The sequence below is a fragment of the Canis lupus genome, chromosome 15 (genome assembly GCF_048164855.1).
Source record: "Canis lupus baileyi chromosome 15, mCanLup2.hap1, whole genome shotgun sequence".
Lineage (NCBI taxonomy): Eukaryota > Metazoa > Chordata > Mammalia > Carnivora > Canidae > Canis > Canis lupus.
The window spans coordinates 6,601,528-6,610,067 of NC_132852.1; positions in this window are offsets into that span (position 1 = coordinate 6,601,528).

Genomic DNA, 8,540 nt, shown 5'->3' on the forward strand with positions numbered 1-8,540 from the left:
GATGACTTTTAGAGCTGTAAACTAAGTATTATATTAATGTTTTGCTCTATTCAGAGTTTTTCAACTAGAAGGAATCTGAATTTATAAATTGTAATTTTTCTAGAAATATTTGCTTTTTCTAAATGATCAGAATAATTAACAAAGTTCTATTCTTATATTTTCATAATCTCCTACATATGTAGGTTTATAGATCTACATCCTTTCTCATTATAATAAATCTTCATTCAAATTTCTGTCCTCCTTCCTTTTTGGTGGATTAAGATTGATGAGATTTGGTGGATTAAGATTTCATTTAGAAATTAATAATTTTATTTTATTAATATTTTATATTTAGAAACATTTTAAATAAATATACTTAACAATGGATTTACTCTACTTTTTAATTTTATCCATTATTTTATTTCAGTTATTATTATTATAAGATGTTTTAAATAATTATTTTTTCTGAATTTCTGGGAAAAGTTTACATTATTTTTATTATTTCTATTCTATTCTATTTATTTAGTTTTAGAGAGAGAGAGAAAGAGCAACCACAGGAGTTGAGAGGGAGAGGCAGAGGGAGAGAGAAAGAGAGAATTGTAAGCAGGATCCACACCCAGTGTGATGTGGGACTCCATCTCATGACCCTGAGATCATGACTTGAGCCAAATCAAGAGTAGAACGCTTAACTAACTGAGCCATCCAGGTGCCCCTACTATCTCTATGTTAAAAAGCTTTAGCAAAATTTTTCTAAGTGAATGAATGTGTACTATTCTCTTTTTTGCCATTATTTTTCATTTTTAGGGCAAGGTCAGTTCCCATCTGATGGATGTCAATAACCATAGCTGATGATGATACTTGGTAATACGCTTTGTTTGACTGCACAGTAGTAGAATCCTCTTTGCAGACCTGCGGCTGGCAAGACAATTGTTTCAACTTCCAGTTACCATTAGGCTCATATCAATCATATTTCTTCTACAGGAAGGGTGGCATCTTTCACTTCATATTCTAGATTCTATATTGTCTCTGTGCAGGGGATGCAACACTATCCCTCTTTGGATGGAATACTAGTAGAAATCACCAGTCTCCTTTCATAAAGGATTGCACTGCACTGTACTGCATATCCCACAATATTCAATCAATTCATTTATTAGTTCTACTTTCTCACTATTTTTTTAAGAAACTTAAAGATATTTAAATTGGCATATAAATCCAAAAAAGAACTCCACAGAATATTTTGTGAAAAAGACACCTGTATACAGTGCTAGAGATGGTGTCGTCACAGTGCTTCTTCAGAGATACTTGGCACAGTGCAGCAAGAGTTAAATGAAAAATGAGAAACCATTTGAACGGTGACTACATTTAGAAATCTATCTTAAAGAAACCATTAAAGATATTCAGAATGTATATTTAGTATTATTTAGATCAGTAATATAACAGCTGGAATTACATATTTAAAACAAAGGCATTTAAAAATAATTATGTGTTATATGTGTGATAAAGCATTAAATTCTACCCTTGAAAACAACATTACACTATGCCTTAACTAACAAGAATTAAAATAAAAACTTAAATGAACAAAAATAAAAATACAGGATAAAATAACACCGTTAGAGATTATAAGGAGTTCCCGAAAATCTTTTATTAGTGAAATTCATTAACATGAAAATACTCCAAAGTTAATGTTAAATGAAATAAGGGGTTAAAAACTGAAACAGAATATGTATATTGCAGAGAGATGAAAGATAGCATTTTGAGGTGACTGTTATTATTCTCTTTTTTTCAAGATTTTCCAGGTTTTTTATGATATGTATAAATCACTTCTATCACCTAAAACTTATAATTAAATTATTGTAACAATAACTTGGAATTAATTTTATTGGTTAATTTTTCTTCATTCTCTGAATTTATTCTGGATACATATTGATGAGCACTCAAAGTTCACTGTACACTTGTACATTGTTAACTGTAGACTTTATTTGTTCTCTCATCTTATATGGAAGACAACAATACAAACTTATATAATATAACACCACTACCAGTTTTTTTGTATATTATGGTTTGTGTAAATTAAATGAAATTAATTAAATATTAATTATTAAATATTTTATGTAGTCACCAGTGGGGAATGTAATGAGCGATAGAAAGGATGCATTTGCAATTATGTGTCTTTGTATATATGTAATAATAAATAAATATTTTTGAGGCATTAAGATGACTCAACTTTCAGTACTTTACTATAACACTGTCCAGTCAGTATAATTATTTTTCAAAATTGGTTTTTAAACATTTTTAATTAATTGTAATAGCTTCAAAAATGGATATATTATGGAAGTGTCCTCAAAAACTTAAAAACAGAATGACTATGAACTAGCAATGGCACTATTAGGTATTAAAGAATACAAAAATACTAGTTCCAAAATACGCATGCACCCTGATGTTTATAGCAGCATTATCTACAACAGCCAAATTATGGAAGCAGTCCAAGAGTCCATCAACTGATAAGGGAAAAAGAAGATGTGGGGGATCCCTGGATGGCTCAGCAGTTTAGCGCCTGCCTTCGGCCCAGGGCATGGTCCTGGAGTCCTGGGATCAAGTCCCACATCCGGCTCCCTGCATGGAGCTGCTTCTCTCTCTGCCTATGTCTCTGCCTGTCTCTCTGTGTCTCTCATGAATAAATACATAAAATCTTTAAAAATAAAGATATGGGGATCCCTGGGTGGCTTGGTGGTTTAGCGCCTGCCTTTGGTCCAGGGCATGATCCTGGAGTACCGGGATGGAGTCCCATGTCAGGCTCCCTGCATGGAGCCTGCTTCTCCCTCTGCCTGTGTCTCTGCCTCTCACTCTCTCTCTCTGTGTCTTTCATGAATAAATAAATAAAAATCTTAAATAAAAGATATGGTATATATAGATATATAGATATAGATACATAGAGCGTGTGTGTGTATATACATACATATATATATATATGTATTAGAATATTACTCAGCCATTAAAAAAGCCATATAAAAAGAACCAAATCTTACCATCTGCAAGGACGAGGATGGAGCTAGAGTATTATGTTAAGCAAAATATGTCAGTCAGTGAAAGACAAATACTATATGATTTCACTCATATGTAGAATTTAAAAAACAAAAGAAATGAGCAAAGAGAAAAAAAAAGAGAGAGGCAAACCAAGAAACTGACTTCTTAACTATGGAGAACAAACTGATGGTTAAAAATGGGCAGACAGGTTAAATAGATGATGGGAATTAAAGAGTGTCCTTGTGATGAGCACCAGGTATTGTATGGAAGTGTTGAATCCCTATCTTGTAAACTGAAGCTACTATTACACTGTATATTAACTAACTGGAGTTTAAATAAAAACTTAAAAAAAAAGAACAGATGTCTACTATTTGAGTTCCTGAGAAAATTATATAGGGGGAAAGAACATCTTCTTTTTAAAACAAAAAGCTCAGCAACATTAACAGCTTAATTTTCTATTTAGAAATGCATATTTCAATGGCAAACCAATTCAGATTTTCAAAAAATCATATTTCATAAAATACTTTAAGAGTGAAATACTCAAATACATATATTAGACCATGTTTGTAAAAATAATTCTATATTTAAACCCACTAATATAAATATGTGTGATGTTTTTAGATTTTTAATAAACTACAGACAATATTTAAAGTAAGTTATGTATGTTGATACTAGTCAGATTAGTGACTTGATAAAGAAACTTTTTAATGCAGATTTTAAAAACATTGTTGATTAGCACATCATATGTTTTGTGCTTTTACATTACTTTAAAATTAAGTACTAAAGAGAAATAATAAGTTTTTAAAAACCTAGTCATCTACTATCAACTTATTTTGTTATATATGTCATGTTTATTTTTATTTTCCACATACTGAAGGTACTAAATAGCACATCTGCTATCTAAATATTTTCATTGAAGTGCTGCTGAAATTGAAATCATTTCTACTCGTGGACACTAAAATATCAGCTGCTTCTGGTTAGTTAATTGAACTAGTGATTATTCTTGAACATGTGGGTTGGTTGTTTTCTGCCTGAAATAATTACCCAATGAGGCTTACACTAAGGCTATCAGCAGGAAGCTAACAATTGGGGTGTTGGTGAGAAGAATGTACATAACACTTCTGTGTCTGCTGCCAGATGGAGAAGCAGATGGGTGTGTAATATATTCAAAACTAACTACATGACCTCAAATCTTCTCAGTATCTATTACCAACAAGGTCAAGATTTTTGAAAATCAAATTTTCCAACCAATAAATTACTAAAAATTAGCTAAGAACAAGTTTCTGCTTAAAAGTCTGCATATTTACCTGCAAAATCATTATTGAACCAAATTGTACATTGTTGTCTGTCACTAAAATGTGTGGTAATATGAATTTTTATTAATATATATGACTAAATAAGCAGTTACTTACTAAAAAAGTGGTTATGTCTTAGTGTTTCAACTTAATATCATTCCCTGGGTAAAGAATTAAACAATTTTAGCGCAATTATTCTTCTAAACTGTGGTAAATAGAGGTTTTAATTTGTAGACCAATTTGTATTTTTTTTTTAATTTTTATTTATTTATGATAGTCACAGAGAGAGAGAGAGAGAGAGAGAGAGAGAGAGGCAGAGACACAGGCAGAGGGAGAAGCAGGTTCCATGCACCGGGAGCCCGATGTGGGATTTGATCCTGGGTCTCCAGGATCGCGCCCTAGGCCAAAGGCAGGCGCCAAACCGCTGCGCCACTCAGGGATCCCACCAATTTGTATTTGTTCTGTGTGTATGTGTATGAGAGTGCAGGTACATCTATTACCTATCTATCTAAATATATGACTTATTATTGTGCTATGCTGCCTTAGAAATAAAAGTTCAAATATTTCCAACACATCTGTTTAATATTCCTTTTGGAATTTTATTCTTAGTTATATGAACTTGTAGGAAAACATTGCTTAATTCCAATAAAAGTAAATAAAGTACACTTTTTTTTCCTGATTATTCTTAGTTGTCCATTAGGTTTTCTTCAGGTGTGCTGTCATTACAAAGGAAAATTAATACTATAGAAGAATGTGTTCATGCCACTAATCTGAAGAGGTAAGTTAATCATAATACTCCGAAAATAGCACTCAGAAAATATATATTTACAATCAAATAATACTGCTACTTCATTTTCCCATGTTTGTCATGCTATTATTTACATTTCTTACATTTGTAACTATTGCATTGTACTTTGTGTCTCAAACACATAAATGCTTCAATCGTTTGAAAATTTAATTTACCAAATTGGAAAATGGTACAAGAAATAGTAACAAATGCAACTGAGATTAATGCCATAAATTCACATAATGAACATAAGTATTCAAAGAGTAGATGAATCTATATTTGCTAACAAATGAATATGTGAAACTTGTTTTACACAATTACGCATAAGAAAAAATTCAAATGAGTCAGTAACACCTTTAAAAGTGGGAGATTTGGGCAGCCCCAGGGGCACAGCGGTTTGGCACCACCTGTAGCCTGGGGCGTGATCCTGGAGACCCGGGATCGAGTCCCACGTCGGGCTCCCTGCATGGAGCCTGCTTCTCCCTCTGCCTGTGTCTCTGCCTCTCTCTCTCTCTGTCTCTCATGAATAAATAAATAAAATCTTAAAAAAAATAAAATAAAAGTGGGAGATTTGTTTTTACATTGGTTATATATTATTCCTAGTCCTAACAGAATACATAATACTATAAAGACGTTTGATATAGGGGATCCCTGGGTGGCGCAGCGGTTTGGCGCCTGCCTTTGGCCCAGGGCGCGATCCTGGAGACCCGGGATTGAATCCCACATCGGGATCCCGGTGCATGGAGCCTGCTTCTCCCTCTGCCTGTGTCTCTGCCTCTCTCTCTCTCTCTGTGTGACTATCATAAATAAATAAAAATTAAAAAAAAAGAAACTCCTTGAGCATGTGGATCATAGATCTCACTTAAAAATAAAAGACGCTTGATATATATCTTCAAAGTTATTGACAGACATGGCTAAAAAATTGCAACAGTTTTCTGGCAGTATTTGTCAATCAAATCACACTAATGCATACACTATTTTTACTTGGCCATACAAGCAGATATTTTATTTTTGCATGTGAAAAAACACTAAAGGTCAAAATATAACCAGCTTCTGGCATGTGCTGTGTATATATAGGATAAATGTTCATGCCTTTTTATTCTTTTTAGCACTAAAAACCCAAAGCTCAGAACTTTTGGTTTTAGTTCTGATGTGTAAAGAGCTTAGACATTGTCACTCCTGTCTTTGCAACAAGAAAAATCAGGACAAACTGAAAGCTCTTGACTTCTCTTGGCCCTATCTGAAAACTGGGCTTGTAGGGAAAAGCACAATCTTAAATCCAGAGATAGAGAAGAAAATTCAGAGAATTATAGCCAAGATCTGTTTACCTGGAGAAGTAATTGTCAGACCCACAATCTAGTAAGAACATTTATGCAGTAACTTGCTTAATTCCTGGAGGCTGAACATGGTCTTGTGTGAGCAGGAGTAATCTCTGGGCAATATACTCCTGAAGGCCCCCAAACTTTCATGAGTTTTATCTTGAGGATCCCCACCTATTTATTACAGCGATGATTTTTTTTAATTTTTATTTATTTATGATAGTCACACACACAGAGAGAGAGAGAGAGAGAGAGGCAGAGACACAGGCAGAGGGAGAAGCAGGCTCCATGCACCAGGAGCCCGATGTGGGATTCGATCCCGAGTCTCCAAGATCGCGCCCCGGGCCAAAGGCAGGCGCCAAACCACTGCGCCACCCAGGGATCCCCACAGCGAAGATTTGAGCAAGATCTTCTCACGACTTTGGCAAGTGAAAGGGGAGAGTAATCCTTGTGAATATGACCAGAGCTGTCTCCATTAACAAAGACCTCCCATCCAAGGAAAAAGACTTTACCAGAGCATTATTGAAGCTGGGTAAAAGGTATCCCTCTAATTCCAGTTTCCTATAGTTTTCTTGTCTTACTAAAGGGAGAAGGAGAGAATACTATATAAGAAGAAACATATGTGAAGTTCAGAAGGTAAAGAAACAGGTCCACAAAATGAGATTTAGTCATAAGATTTTAGAGGGTTTCCCTTCCAAGACCCCAATACAATAATAGTGGATTATAGGTGAAAGTTTGCAAGACATGAGACTCTGAAAAAAATACATGGGAAAGCCCAAAGTTTCTGGCATTTATAGCTACAGTAATCATCAAACAAAGCCAGGCTCCTAATCATATACACAAAATCCTCACAGGAGAGTCCTACTTACCTCACCTACTATTACCCAAAACTACATGTTCAGCTTTCAACAAAAAAAATTACAAAGAATACAAAAAAGACAAGAAAAAACACAGTGTGAAGATACAAAGCAAGTATTAGAATCAGATTCATATAAAACACCGATGTTGGAATTACATGGTAGAAAATTTAAAGTGACTAGGATTAATATGTTTAAAATTCTTAGAGTAGAAAATAATAGAAACAGGGATAAAAACCCTATGAAAAGAGTAAAAAAGTCAGAAATTAAAAACACATAGACAAAAATGAAAAATGACTTTCATGATTTTACAAGTAGATATGCACTGCTGAGTACAGAATTTCTGAGTTTGAGATAGGTAAAGAACATATCAAACTAAAGTGCAAAGAAAATATTAACTAAATTAAAAAAAGAAAACAAACAACAAAAAACAGAAAAGATCATCTAAGAACCATAGGATGGTTTTAAAAGATGTAACATATGCTTAATTAAGAGACCAGAAGAATAAGAAAGAAAGAATGGAGAAGAAATATTTGAATGAGTAATGTCTGAGGATACTCTAATACACGCCAAATCACAGACACTAGAAGCTCAGAGAACATCAAGCAAGTTAAAACAAACAAAAATACACTATACTTGGGTATATATTATTCAAATTATAAAAAACTAAATGAAAGAGAAAATCTCAAAGCAAGATATAGAAGATAAATACCTCACCTACAGAGAAAAGGAGTAAGAATCACAATGGACTATTATCCAAAACCATATAAGCAATAAAAAGTGAAATATTTAAAGTGCTTTAAAAAAACTAGAATTCTATTTCCAGTGGAATTATCCTTCAAAGAGAAGAAGAAATATAAGGTATTTTAAGACAAACAAAAACAGAGAACTCATCACTAGCTGATCTTTTTTTTTTAATTTTTAAATTTTGATAGAAGGAAAATTATTTAGTTCAGTAGCCTGGATCTATATTAATAAGAAAGAATGTCAAAGAAGAAATATTAAGGTAAAATAAAATTTGTTTATTTTTAATCAATCTAAAATATAACTGTTTAAAGTATTATTGGGTGATTATAGTATAGGGATAAGTGAAATGAATGACAGCGTATCTATAAAGGACAAAAGGGAAGAATTGGAAATGATCCATCATAAGTTACCTGCACATGAAGTGGAGCAATATTATTAGTAGGTTAACACAGATTAGCTAAACTCTAGGGAACTATGCATAGTTTTTAAAGGAAGTAAATCGAAATAATAACAAAGGACATAAATGGAATAA